At 35.8% G+C, this 15,085-nt stretch overlaps 2 long non-coding RNA genes across 2 annotated transcripts; one reads left to right on the plus strand and one right to left on the minus strand.

Moving 5' to 3' along the window:
- Positions 1-578: 578 nt before the first annotated feature.
- LOC110610885 lies at positions 579-1,059 on the minus strand. Its single transcript, XR_002487285.2, has 2 exons — positions 957-1,059; positions 579-877 (listed from the first exon to the last, which is right to left on the minus strand). It is a non-coding gene; the product is annotated as an uncharacterized LOC110610885 (long non-coding RNA).
- LOC122723190 lies at positions 783-1,105 on the plus strand. The gene is made up of 2 exons (XR_006350157.1): positions 783-867; positions 947-1,105. It is a non-coding gene; the product is annotated as an uncharacterized LOC122723190 (long non-coding RNA).
- Positions 1,106-15,085: the final 13,980 nt, after the last annotated feature.

The raw sequence follows: 15,085 nt of genomic DNA on the forward strand, positions 1-15,085 counted from the left end.
AGGGGTGGGGAGTCGAACCTTTGACCTCACAAGATTACAAGAATGCAATTTCCACCGGATTAAGTCTCGAAATGCTTTAAAAATATTTATTGTCAATTATAATCGATTAATTAAATCACAATAGAAATATATTCGAGCACAATTTAATTATCAATTAATAATTTATAAAAAAATTTATTTTTATTATTTTAATTACATAACCAAAATAATTAAATGTGTATTAATTAATATATTTAATATTATTTTTATAATTTTATTAGTTTTATAATCATTGTTTATTAAAATAAGTTATATTTATTATTTTTATAAGAAAAATTATTATTATATTTTTCATTCATATAATTAATTGATTAATAATATAAAATTTTATTTTATTTTATTTCAGTCAATTTTTATAATCAATAACCGATTAAATATTTTAATTTGATTTTTTTAAAAGAATTTTTGATATCCGATAAAATTTTAATTAGTTAGAATTTTAATTCGGTTAACCTAATGGTCATCCTCATTGGGTCCAAACTTTCACTATCAGAAATTAATGCCTTAAATACAAAGGGCATCATTCTGGAGACCTCCTCTTTATGATCTAAGGGCTGAGTTTTATTTATTTATTTATTTATTACCATACAACAAGTAGGTTGTATTAAAATACCTATAAAAAGGCAATTGATACAAGGGTTTAAACTTAAGAACATTGGCCAAGCCCAAAGCCCACAAATCAAAAGAGTTTACATCACTAGGTCTGAAAAGTCCAATGCAGTAAAAGGCCACAGCCAATCCAGAAACCTCTGTCCATAGCACCATCCAGACACCCACCAGAAAACCACTTGGAAAATCAGAGGCAAAGATTGCACATCTAGCACGCAGGTGTCACCACCTCCATCAAAACCCAACAACTGACAACCGACAATCGACCAGAGGCAAAGATTGCACTTCTAGCACGTAGGTGTCACCACCACCATCAAAACCCAACAACTGACAACTGACAATCGACCACCGGCTCCACCAGCCCCACCGGCTTCAGCGATGGAACACACTAGAAAGCACATACAAGCCGATTAAAATAAATCCATCCCAAGCAACACATCCACTGCTCCGATCAAAAGAGAAAAAACAGCAGCCGAATATACAAAACTTTCAATCAAAGCAAGACGATGACGACCAAGGCAATGTGAAGGCAAAGAGAAAGCCGCCATGATTAGTGAGGAGCAGATTTCAGCGAGCAGAGTTCAACAGAAGAAAGAAAGGAACAGAGAGAAGAGCCCCAAAGAGAAGGCATCTATAATCACCGAAAAGAGCTGGCCCATGGCGATTTCAATCTTGCATAGCCATAGAGCCGCCTGTAGGAACATATACCATGTTCTGGCGCCGAGTAATCACCAACTCTTGTCATCGGCAGCTGTGACACACCAAACAGGCTCAAACCAAAACTACACAACACAAACTGAAACTATCACAAAACTATAATAAAACTCAACTCAAATAAAATAAACCAAAACAAATAAATCTATAGAACGGCGACCTTCGCCGAAGCCCAACAAAGTCTTCGGCAAAGGTCGCCCGACGAAGTCACAATTATCTCCTTTCTCTCTGCTCTCTTTCTCTTTCTCCTTTCTCTATGCTTCTATAGATTAAGGGCTGAGTTTGTTTTAACCTACTTTTTGCATTGAATATTTCTAATATGTTATAATTTTTTCATAGTAATATTAGTGCTCAAAAGTCTTTGAAATTAATGAAGGAATAGGAAAAAAGAACAGTAGTTGTATGGGATAAGAAAGGTAAAGTTTGAATAAATTGTATAAGCAACCCACTAACTACAAAATTAGTTTGTGCTAAGAGTTTTGATTCAACTCATTAATTAAAAAAAATTTACATTAGTTTCCTCTTTGCAAACAACATGCAAATAAATCAATGGTATTTTTTCAAAGTTATTCACAAAGAAACAAAATCATTTCCTTACTTCAATGTTTATGCATCTATAGAATCTCCTTCCCAGTTATTGTTTATCCAAAAGTTTATCAATTTTGATCCTTCGTTATAAAGAGATATCATTCACTACACATTTTCATCTTACATCTTTAATGCCCTTTCAACTTAAATCCAGGGGAAATTGGGAAAAAAAAAAGTGAAAAGGGGAATGAAATGCAACAAAAAAGAAAAAGAAAAGAAAAATCAAGATGCAAAAAATAAGAATCAAAGAAAGAAAAAAAATAAAAAAATCAAGAGCTTCAAAGGAGAAAGTGGAAGAAACATAATGCAAATTTTAGTAGGTAGATTTAAGAGAAAATGAGAATATAGAGAGGAAGGAAGATTTGTAAAGAAGAGAGATCTCTTCTAACATGAAGGAGAGAGAAAGTGAAATAGGAAGTGAGTCATATTGGAATTCACTTTATAATTTGTAAACTAGGTGTAAAAGGTAATATATTCTTTCATGAAAATACAATAAATTTTCATGTATTTTTATGTTACAAATTAAAGTTGGTATACTTTACTGATAATAGTCTAAAGTTTATGTATCTTGAATGAAATTTACCATTTTTAATCATTCCATTAAAAAAAATTATTAACTACATTTAATATCTAAATTGTTTAGCCCCTAACATGTATTATTTAGTTCTTATAATTTTAATTGTTCATACTATTTAATCCATTTAACCAAGGTTAAAATAAATTGACTAATAATTTTTTGCATAAAATGGTTAAAAAGTTTGATTTTACAAAATACAAATGTTTTGATCCAGTGATTTTTAAGAATAAATTAGTAAATTCTCTAAAAATCTAGGAATCTAATAGTAATTCTCCCATTATAATGCCATTAAAAGCTCGGCTAAATTCTTCATGCTCAGTGAAATTTCACTTTCACTATTACATGTGATCCCTTATAGAATAAGGTTATCAACCCTTCCCTCTCTCTAGTTTTCTTTAAAGAGGGATTTCTCTCTTGTTTCTTTAGTCTTTATCTAGGAGCTAGTCTCCCCATATTCTACCGTGATTATCTGTTTCCTTTACCTTGTTTGAGCAAAGGAGCCTCTGCCTCCTTTCTACTTGGAGAGTTGGTCTCTCTCCTCCACCTCTAAGTGATTTTCTGTCTATGTATATTTTGTTTCAATAACAAACCCTTTGAAAATTTTTTTAAGGTTATTTTAAATTTACTTTTTCCTTGTTTTTTTCTTGCTTTTTAGTTTATAAATATGATATTTACCATTTCCTATTCTCCTTTTGGCCTTTTATGGTTGTGTTTGCGTTGCATGCTGCTAAGTTTCAACTTATTAATCTTCTTTGGCTTAGACCAATAATGTTTGACGTGTGGTAGCTTGCAGAGCTTTGTCCTCGAAAAGCATAATGGAGTCATTAAAGGACATGCCTCGCCTATTGTAGTCGACACTTTCAATCTTTTGAAGCTTCCCTGAACCCTGCAATTTATGGATGAAACGGGCTTTTTCTGTTTGCATTTTTAATGACTTCGTTTTTTTGGTGGTATGGTTTCTATCTTTACACTAGTCACCTTTTTTCTTCCTAGAAGTGGCTCTAGCTACAAGAGTCTATAGTTAAAATGAGGAATAGGTAATTCAATTCATTAGAGGTTTTACATTTGTATTTATACAGCAGAATAATGTGTGAGAACCCTAATTAAGCAACGTATACAACAACTATTATGATAACAACTAGTAGCTAACAGAATAACAAACTTTGGTTAAGATAAATTCTTATCTCCTAATACCCTCCCGCAAGATGGCAGACCGTGAAGAAATGTCAATCTTGTCATACCATTTATTAAAAGCTTGCGTTGAAAGAGCTTTAGTGAGCAAGTCCGCAAGCTGTTCTTTTGAGGAGACATGAGTCACTCGCAATGAGCCATTTTGTACTTGCGACCTGACAAAGTGGTAGTCAACAGCTATGTGTTTCATCCTTGAGTGAAACACGGGATTTGCAGCAACATACGTGGCATTCAGATTATCACAATAAATAACCGGTGTAGAAGAGATGTTCACCTGAACTTCAACTAAAAGATTTCGAACCCAAGTACCATCAGCAGATGTGGATGCCACTGACTTGTATTCAGCTTCTGTGGAGGACCTCGCAACTGACTTTTGCTTCTTGGATGACCAAGCAATAGGATTGCGGCCAAGAAAAATAATATTAGCACTTGTGGACGTGCGATCATCAGGATTGCCGGCCCAGTCAGCATCGGAAAATGCATGGAGATCACACTTGGAATCTCGTCGAAGAAATAAACCTGTATCAAAAGTACCAATTAAAAATCGCAACAACCGTTTAACCGCCGACCAGTGATTAATGGTTGGTCGAGAAGTGAACTGAGAAAGCCTATTTACAGCAAAGGCAATGTCTGGTCTAGTAAGTAATAGATACTGCAGTTTGCCAATAACTCTGCGAAAACTGGAAACATCATCAAGATGTGCTGAATCAGCTAACCGAAGAGTGGACGATGTTGACAATGGAGTATTGACAGCCTTTGCACCCTCCATTTTCGCAAATTCAAGTATCTCCCTGATATAGTTTTGTTGAGATAGAAAAATTCCTGTTGGCAGTCGCTTGACTTCAACACCCAAAAAGTAACTTAAATCACCCAAGTCTTTAACCGAGAAATTGGATTTGAGCTGAGAGATAAATTTTTCCACTGCTTCCACTTGTTTCCTGTGATGATTATATCATCAACGTAAACTAAAACATAAATAATCAGTCTATCACGAATGTAAGTAAACAAGCAAGTATCAGAGTGAGACTGAGCAAATCCACTGTTAACTAAATAATTTTTCAACTCCGAATACCAAACCCTTGGTGCCTGTTTTAGCCCATACAGAGATTTATGCAGTCGACATACAGCAGTGGGATCATTACTATCAACATATCCAGCAGGCTGTTCCATGAAGACAGTCTCGGTTAAATGCCCATGCAATAAAGCATTATTAATATCCACCTGTCTCAATGGCCAATCATTAGTGACAGCAATAGATAACAAAATGCGAATGGTTGGATGTTTGGCTACCGGAGAAAATGTCTGATCATAATCCAAACCAGGCTGTTGAGTAAATCCTCTTGCAACGAGGCGTGCCTTGTTCCGAATTGATTTACCATCCGAATCATATTTGATGCGAAAAATCCATTTGCAACTGACCACATTAGTTGCCATAGATTTCGGCACCAATGTCCATGTCTTCTATCTTTGTAAAGCATCATACTCTTCATCCATAGCAGCTCTCCACTGTGGAATTTTTAAAGCTTGACTTACTGTTTTAGGAACAACCAACAAAGAATCATTAGCTTTTTCCGCATTCAAACATAAACGCTGCACAGGTTTGACAATATTGTTCTTGCCCCGAGTAACCATCGGATGAGTATTCTGAGGTTCCATTGGCACAGGTGTCAATTGCCTTTGTGAATCGGCCACTGTTGCACTAGAAGGCAACACGACAGACAAGGGATTAGTGTCCTGATCATGAGCAGAGGCTGATTTCATACCTGAGGTTTCTGGTTCCAAATTCTCAGTATTCGGATGTGGCGAATGATGCTCCAAGGTTGTCATCGGCGAAGGAAAAGCCAATTGTTGAACAGACCCCATTCCTGCATTATTAGAACTGATCGGAATAACAAAATGAAGAGGAATCCACGAGTCTAACGTAGATTTAGTGGGACGAGCAGATTGTGTATCGAAATTTTGGAATGGAAAAACATGTTCAACAAATTGAACATGGCGAGTTACATAAATTCGAGAGGTTTTGACATCCATACATTTATAGGCACTTTGATTGGTAGAGTAACCAAGAAATACACAAGGTGAGGATTTGGATTGAAGTTTTGTGGAATTATAAGGACGGAGCCAAGGATAGCATAAGCTTCCAAAAACACGCAGTTTAAGATAATTTGGTTCAGTTCCATGTAACTTTTGGAATGGAGAGACATTATTAATCACACGAGTCGGCATACGATTAATTAAATAAACTGCTGTAAGGAATGCATGTGGCCAGAAATGTAAAGGAAGATTGGCTAGGTGTAACATGGTCATACCAGTTTCAACAATATGTCTATGGCGTCTTTCTGCAGTAGCATTATGCTCCGGAGTATACGGAGGTGTGAGGAAATGTGTTATGCCATGTTCCTGAAAGAAAGGTTTTAAAGAGACAAACTCGCCACCATTATCAGAATAGACAGAGATGATTGACCGTTTAAAATATTTTTCAACTGTTCGTTTAAAGACAGAAAAGATTGGGAAAACTTCAGATTTCTTTTTCAAAGGAAAAAGCCATACATACTTTGTAAAATGATCAACAATAATCAAATAATACTTAAATCCTTCCATTGAACAGACCGGGGCAGGACCCCAAACATCACTGTAAAGCAATTCTAAAGGTGCAGAACTTGTAACCAAAGACTCACTAAAAGGAACTTTATGCATTTTGTTGCATTTACATGATTCACAATGAAAAGAATCATTAACAGACATAGGACCTTTATTTAGACTCTTAAGAAGAAAATGAATAACAGGAGCAGAAGGGTGACCAAGACGCCGATGCCATAACGATTGAGAAGGGCAAACAGTATGAGACACAATGAGATTTGATTTCGACTTTGAGAAGACTGGGGGCCATTCGTAGAGTCCGTTCTTAGGCTCTCCTTTCGCCAGCAGCTTCCCTGTGCGCATATCCTTTACACCAAAAGAGAAAGAATTAAAATAAACTTCCACATCATTTGTATCACAAAATTTATGTACTGAGATTAAGTTTCTATTAATAGCTGGCACGCAGAAAACATCATTCAACATTAAATTTCTTGTAGGAGTTGAGAAAGAAACAGAACCAATATGTGTTACAGGATGACTCATTCCATCACCAAGCATAACATCGTCACCACCATCATACTCTGAATGAAGAGATAAATTCTGGATATCCTGTGTCACATGTTGATTTGCCCCAGAATCTAAAAGCCATTTTGAATTTCCAGACTGCTCAGCAAAATTAACTTGAGGTTTGGAAGTCTGAGAATTGGAGAAGAACCACGGACATGCTTTCTTCAATTTCCAACACTGTTTAGTTGTATGTCCAGGTTTTTCACAAAATTGGCAAACAATACGACCTCTATTGCCAGTTGAACCAGAGTTGTTCGAATTTTTATTCTGAGATTGCTTCCCAGAACCACTGTGGTTATTTCTTGTGCCTCCAGAATATGATTGATTCTGAGTATAATTAATACTGACTTGATTGGTAACAACATTAGAGTCTCGATTCAGCTGAGTCTCCACATCTGTGAGCTTCTCATGAAGTTCATCAAAAGAGACAACATTATCTCTTGCTCGCAAAGCCGCAGTGATTTCTTTGTAATCAGACGGAAGGCCAAGAAAAACAGACAAAGCAAATTCAGCTGCAGAAACAAAAACACCTGCAGTTTCAAGTTGAAAAGATATAGACTTTGCCTTTTGCAAATATTCAGATATGGTTAATGATCCCTTCGTGATCGTGAGCAGTTGCTCACGCAGACTCATGATACGACTCTGCGATGGTTTCGCATACATCTTTGATAATGATTGCCAGACATCATATGAGGTTTTGTCTCCAACAACAAACGGAGCAACTTCAGGTGACAAAGAAGCTATTAACGCACTACGTATAAACTGATCTTGTCGAAATAGGAAAGAATTTCCAGTCGCCTCAGTTTTGCGATCTTGTTCGACAAAGTTGAGAAAATCATATCCGATTAAAAGAGAATACCATTGGGTATACCAAATCTGATAATTGAATGGAGTGAGTTTAATTGGTGCCTGAGCAGAAGCATTAATCGAAATTAATTGATTTGTCAGGGTAGGATTAACATTAATCGAACATGATGGTGTTTGAGGAGAAGAGGAAGAATCGTCAGGCTGTTTTGTGAGATCAGTAGGGTTCGTCATGATTTGGAATAAGGATCGAGAGTACCGCTAAGTTTGATGCTCTGATACCATATAGTTAAAATGAGGAATAGGTAATTCAATTCATTAGAGAGGTTTTACATTTGTATTTATACAGCAGAATAATGTGTGAGAACCCTAATTAAGAAATGTATACAACAACTATTATGATAACAACTAGTAGCTAACAGAATAACAAACTTTGGTTAAGATAAATTCTTATCTCCTAATAGAGTCATGCTTGATCTCCTCGAACTTTAGTACGTTTCCTTTTGCCTATGGGCTTCAATAGTGGAAGATCTTCCCCCACCGTGTTTGATGGTCCTAGTTGATCAGTGCAGTTGGAGAGAGGAACTATGTTCCAATAGGTTCTCCTTCGTATTTGAGCTCTTGTCTTTATTATTTTATTGTATCGGACCCAAAAGGTTATCATACTTGATGAGTTGTCAAACTCATCACTCTTTCCATATTAATTTTCATGATTTTATTATATCTTTTATGGTAAAAAATAGATTTTCATTTGAATTTTTAATTTTTGTCATTAAAAGAAACTAGTTGAGATTTTTCAAAACTATTTTGGATTGAGAGATTCTGCCTTGCCTAAAATTATGATCCAAACTCACAGTAGAGATTTAGTTTTGACAACCGTACAAAATTTAAAATATTTCAAATGGTTGTAAATGCGATCAAATTAAGAATTAAGATAACAGCGGGAGAATAATTTATTGATTTCTTTTGTTTCTTTTAAATTTAAGTTTTTTTTTTAATCTTTTAGTTGGAAAAAAAAGCCTATATAAAGGGCTATGTTAGAAGTAGGAAATTATTTTTAAGCATCTTGAGCTGAATATAATTCTTTCTTTTTTATTTTTTTCTGCATTTATAATGGCCATTAATTTTTTTTTAATTAACGGTTAATCTAGCCAAGGTTTTTATCAAGTTGTGATATTCAATATCTTTTTTTTTTATTTTAATTTTGTTGTTTTTATTTTCTTTCTATTTTTGAGAAATATTATCTCCTTTGTTGTCTTTTCAGACATTCAAGAGACCTATTGAATATTCTAATTACATATTATATTGCTAATTAACTCAATTAAATACATTATTATTTAATTGAGTTAATATGAGTAGCAATTAACGTATCGATTTATGTAAAGAAATTGAATAATTTGATTTAAATAATTTGCTTATAATTATTAATTAAGTTTGGATTATTTTTTTTCTAATCCAAATAATTAATTAAATTTACAGGATTGTTAATTAAATTAGAAATTAATTCAATATTTTACAAATTAATCTAATATTAAGAAAGAATAGCGAAATTCGCTTATTTTAAATATTTTAATCAAACAATGAAAAAATTAAAAAAATTATCTTTAGTTATCAATGATTAACTAATAAAACATTTTAATTTAGATTATCTTCGTCTGAATACCTATTATTGATTTTTTTATTTATTTTAACACTCCATTATTATTATTATTTTGTTTCACTTAAGACTTTGAATAAAATCTCCTTTTCATTTTAAATTAGCTTCTTATTTTCCACTTGACATTTAAAATAAATAAATGTTACAAGTCTCTTTCCCCTATCTTACATAATTCTTAAATTAAAATGAGGAAATATGGCGAATTTTGATGCACACCAATATTAAATGTGCTTAACTATGAATTTACAAAGGCGTCATAAAATATATATTCAACAAGAGTAAGAAAACTACTAAAATGCTTAATGCTATAGTAAAATATATGTATATTAATCTCGAAATTTTGAGTCCTAATCCTACAAAGATAATTTTCCCTTAGGGTTTTAAAATGTTAAAAAGAAAACCATTAAAATAAATTTTCAAGCCGCACCTACTGTACATCTGTCTTTGCAAGTAGGGGCTCCTGTTCTATGTACCACGTGTCAATAGATTAACGTTAGTTTTCTACCTTGTATATATTTCCGCAATAATAGTGGTTCTTTTTTTAAAATTAAACTTTATTATTCAGCATCTTCCATAAATTCAATGGCTGCCATGAAATTAAGACGAAAACATATTAAAATCTAATAAAGTTTTTCTCTAAAATCGTCTCTTCTCCTTTCTCTCCAGCTTTCTTGGTGCTGTGATAGTTTGAGGGGGAGATCTAGCTTTTTGGCCGTTGATTCTTGATCTTTCTGTTTTATTTTTATTTGTGCTTTCTAAATATCATATATTAAGTTTAAAATTCTAGGATGTCACAAAAAGATCAGTGTCTAAGTACATTTCCATGTTCTCTATCCTTTCTAACTTTCTCAATCCAACCATTTGGGTCTTATCATTTTGTGATTGATAAACTTGATCTCTTTCTTTTAGTGTGGGTATTTTTTTTTCTTTTATATATTTTACATAATTTATAATTCTATAAAGTATTAACGTTGAATAATTTTGTCGATTATAAATTGCAATTAGTCTTATCTTAAATCTTTCAATTGATTCATATGCTTTGTGTTTTATAGTGAACACCTATTTGCAACCAACTGATTTTTTTCAAGTGAAAGAGATATTAACTCTCAGGCCTCATTTTTAGCCAAAACTTTCATTTTTTTCAATCATTACTGCCTTCTAATTATAATCTTTGAGAACTTTCTTCCAATTTTATAGGATAAATACAGAAAAAATAGATAAGGCAAAAACTCCATAGGATAGAGACAAAGAATCATAAGGGAGAAAATTAGCAATAGAGTGCTTTGTGCAAAACCTAACTTCTTTTCTTTGAACAATTAGTTTATTTAGATCATCAATGGGTTCAAGGTTTAGAGTTGACTCACCAGATGGGGAAGAGGAAGATTCATGACACTGAGTAGACTGCACAATGTTTTTTTTGCTTTTGTTTTGTCTCTTTTAAGTATCTCCTTAAATCTGGATTATTTGAACGCCCAATTATTTTTTCCTGATCATCAATAGTCTCCTCTGTATAATAGTCTCCTATAGAGTAAAACGCTTTAGAATTATAGGACTATGAATCAACTATTCTCTCTCATTGTTCTCATCCTGAAAAGGTGATGGGGTAGTACTGAAATAAGATTCAGTCTCTCTAAATGTAATATCCATACTGACAAAATATTTTCTAGATAGAGGGTAATAACACCTGTAACCATTATGTGTGAAAGAATACCTAACAAACACACATTTATTAGCTCTCGGATCGAGTTTCCCACCTGTCTTAGTGTGAACAAAATACGTGTATCCAAACACTTTTGGTGGAACAGTCGAAGCATTTTGTAAGACCCCGCTCGTTCAGACATCGGAATTCCTACCGTCCGGTGGAATCTCGGGTGTCGGATCCTCTTTGGGGGGTAGAGCAAGGGTAAAGGAAAGGTTTTCTAAAATGTTTTTAAGTGTTTTATGGTTTTAAATAGAAAAGAGTTGAGTTTTTGAAGAGAAAGACCAAGGAGGCGTTTGCCAGGTTCGGCCGCCGAAAGTGAAGTTCGGCCGCCGAACATGTGAAGGCTTCGGGAGCGCCTTTGGCCTCCGAAAGTCTTGTGGGAGCAAGCCAAGGTTCGGCCGCCGAAAGTGAGGTTCGGCCGCCGAACATGCATGAGTTTAGGGGGCACGTTAGGCTGCCGAAGGTTGATGACCAGGCCACCTATAAAGAGCCCTCAGATCGGAAATGGGCGAGTTTTCTCCCCATTCTCGAACTCAGGTGAGTTTTTGCCCTCCCTTGGTTGTTTGTATGTCTTTTCTTCAAAATCCCTCAAGTTTTCATAAGATCTACCCTTGGTTTGAAGTTTTGAAGCTAAAATAGAAGTTTTGGGAGCTTGGAGCTTTTGGAGCTTGGATTCTCCACACCTCCGAGTTAGGGATCGCACCAACCCTCAATCTTCAAGAGGTAAGTGTAGATCTTGGTTTCCCTTGAGTTTTCATGAAGTTTTAAGTAAGTTTTATGAAGGTTTTATGTTGGAATGGGTAGATATGCATGTTAAGGGTTTATGTGGGTTTTATGCCCAGTGTATGTTATGTGATGATGTGTTGAGAAGTTTGAGTTAGTTTCCTTGCTTCCTATGCTTGTGGGAGTGTGTATGCATGCTTGGGAGAGAGTATGTGAGGTTTGGGGATGTTTTGTGAGGTTTGGAAGGCTGATGTGCACGAAGGCTGAGTTCTGGATGAACTCAGGTTCGGCCGCCGAAGGTGGTTTCGGCCGCCGAACGTGCCTTTGGATGCATGGTTTGGCCGCCTAACCTTGCCCCCGAAAGATGAGTTTTGGCTTGAAAGCAGACTTTCGGCCGCCGAAGGTAATGTTCGGCCGCCGAAAGTGCCTGACTTTCGTCTCTGGAGAGAGGGTTCGGCCGCCGAAGGTGCCGCCGAACCTACCCGAGTTTCGTCTCTGGAGGAGACTTTCGGCCGCCGAAGGTGCCGCCGAAAGTGCCTGTCCAGCCTTTTCATGGCTGTTTTCTATGCATGTTTCAGTGATGTTTAGAGGGGTTTTTGGGTAGTTGCTTATGAGTTGTTAGAATGTGTTTAGTACCTCATGTGAGTCCATCTGTGTAGGATTGGACCTGAGGAGAGGTGTCTAGCTTCAGTGCTAGTTGACCCTGAGTTTGTTGAGCAGTGGCTTCAGGTGAGTAGAACTAAACCAAATCTTTCATTTTAAGAAAATCAATGCCTAAAGCATGTTCATGCATCATGATTATATGTAGTAGGTTGATTGCACTAGTCTCACGAATATGACGCATTGCATTACTTGATGTTGATGGAGGAAGGGTGGACCGAGGCGACTTCAATAGCCCATATCTGTCACGCGTCTTGTCTTAGTCCTTTGAGAGCCGGACAAGTACATGTAGGAAAGTCCATGTGAGCTCTCTGTGGACCAGACACCATGTCATGTATGTTACAGGCCTTTGTGAGCTCCTATGGGGGAGCCGGGCACCGACAGAGGGATTTTTGATGTCATGTCCATCCTCTGAGAGGAAAGATGCATGCAAAAAGACAGACTCTCAGAAACCAGGGTCCGTGGGGAGTAAATATTGCATAAGCCCCGAGGCGGACAAGATTATGTGATTTCTCTGTGTTATGATGCATTTCATAAAAGCATGTAATTAATGAACTGTTTTCTCTGTTTCTACTCACTGGGCTCTTGTAGCTCACCCCATTCCCTTAACCCCAGTTTTGCAGGGCCAGAGTAAGTAAGCCAGAGTTCAGTCAGAGTAAGCTATGGGGAAAGAAGAGGTTCAAGCATGGGTTGCCATGTTTGGTTGTAATAGCTTAGAAGTGATATGTTATGTAATGCTATGTATGCTTCGTATGCTTTTATAGCTTAGTTGTGGACATGATGATATTTGGACTTGATGTATGGTCCTTATGTATGTAAAGACTATGAATGAGTAGAAAGAGTAATGTATAAAGAGATAGAGCCAAGTTAAGAAAAGTATAGATATGTCATGTGTTGTAGCATGAGATGTATAGAATTGTGCTTTGCCTAGAGTGTTGGTTAATCCCTTTTTGTTATGCATGATCTTAAGAAAACGTTTTAATGCTATGAGTTTTGAATGGCCCGTGAGGGAAGAAAGGGTTCCAATCCCTTGACCCAAAGCGGATATGTTTTAAAGCAAGCTTGATGACCCTTTTGGTATGAGGCTCTATGTTTCCATGCATAGGTCAAGCTGATGTAAGAAAAATAAGTTTAAAGGTTTTTATGAGATCAAAGCTTAAGTTTTCAAGCAAAGTTTGATCATGTATGGGATTATACCTAGAGTTCAGGATGTTTAGCAGGCTTGCTACGGGTCCCGGCGGCCTTAAGCCGATCTGGATCCTAGTGCCGAGCAGTTTGGGGCCGTTACAAGAGGGGTACCGGTTTCCGGGCTGTTACACATTTTTCCCTTATAGCATCTCTAAAGGGCTTTTAAAGGTAAAAGCTTTGAAAGACATTCTATTAATGAGATAAACTGTGGCTAAGACTGTATCTCCCCAATAGATTTTTTGAAGATTCATGGTAAAAATGAGAGATTGAGCTACTTCAAACAGGTGCCTAGTTTTTCTTTTAACAATATCATTTTGGGCACTAGTTTAAGGACAACTAGTTTAATGTAGTATCTCATTAGACTCTAGATAAGCAGAAAAATAACTATTCATGTACTCTGTACCATTATTTATTCTTAAAACTTTTATCTTAGCATCAAATTGAGTATAAACCATAAGCAAGAAAACATATTACCCTTTACCTTTATTAAATAAACTCAACTCATACGAATGCAACAATCAATAAAAATAACAAACCAATGATTACCAAATAGTGAGACCATTTGAGTAGGTCCCCAAACGTCAGCATAGATAGTCACAAAATGGATCATATTTCTATTGTTACTGGAGGGATAAAAGGTTTTTTTTTTTTTATGTTTAGCATACTCACAAGTATCACAAACTAAAGAATCACACTGAGCTTTCGAAAATAAATCATGATAAAGTTTCTCTAAAACAAAGAAGAATGAGTATTTTAACCGTCGATGCCACTGTATAATTTTTTGGTTGGCCTCTTGATTTCTTTCAAAAAGAGTCCGAGGTGAATTCAAACTCAGATTCCCTTCCAACATATATAAGCCATCGTGCAGTCTACCATTATCAATCCTCTTTCCAGTTTAAAGGTTCTGAATGACATAATGGTCAGGAAAAAAATTCAATTTTATAGTTAAGTGTTTTGGTGAGAGTACTAATAGATAAAAGATTAATAGGGAACAAGGAACATGAAGAATAGATGATAGCTTGATATTTGGAGTACAACAATAGAACCAATTCCAGAGACAATAGTGAAAGAACTATCGGCTATTCTGACAGGATTATTTTGTAGACATGAAAGATAATTAAGAAAGTCTTTAGAGGAGCTCGTCATGTGTCTATTTTCGCCAGAATTAATCATTCATGGAGCAATATCAATAGGCAAAATGAAAGCACTATTAGAGGTCCTTACATTTTCCACACTAGTCACTTTCTTGTCTGCCTTTTCAAGGGGAAGAAAAAACTACCTTTTTCTATTAAAACAGGTAAAAAACTATTGTTCATTGGAGAAGCAGAGGCGAAAAGGCATGTGGTTAGGTTGGTCAGAGGCACGACGTGAAGAGAAAGTTGCCGGAAAGGAGTGTTGTCAGAAAAGGGCATCGGAGAAGGACCTATGCGCCGGCGCGTGAAAATGACGTCGAGACTGTGGTGGCACGTCAGCTCACGCACGTGGC

The sequence above is a fragment of the Manihot esculenta genome, chromosome 3, assembly GCF_001659605.2.
Source record: "Manihot esculenta cultivar AM560-2 chromosome 3, M.esculenta_v8, whole genome shotgun sequence".
NCBI classification, from domain to species: domain Eukaryota; kingdom Viridiplantae; phylum Streptophyta; class Magnoliopsida; order Malpighiales; family Euphorbiaceae; genus Manihot; species Manihot esculenta.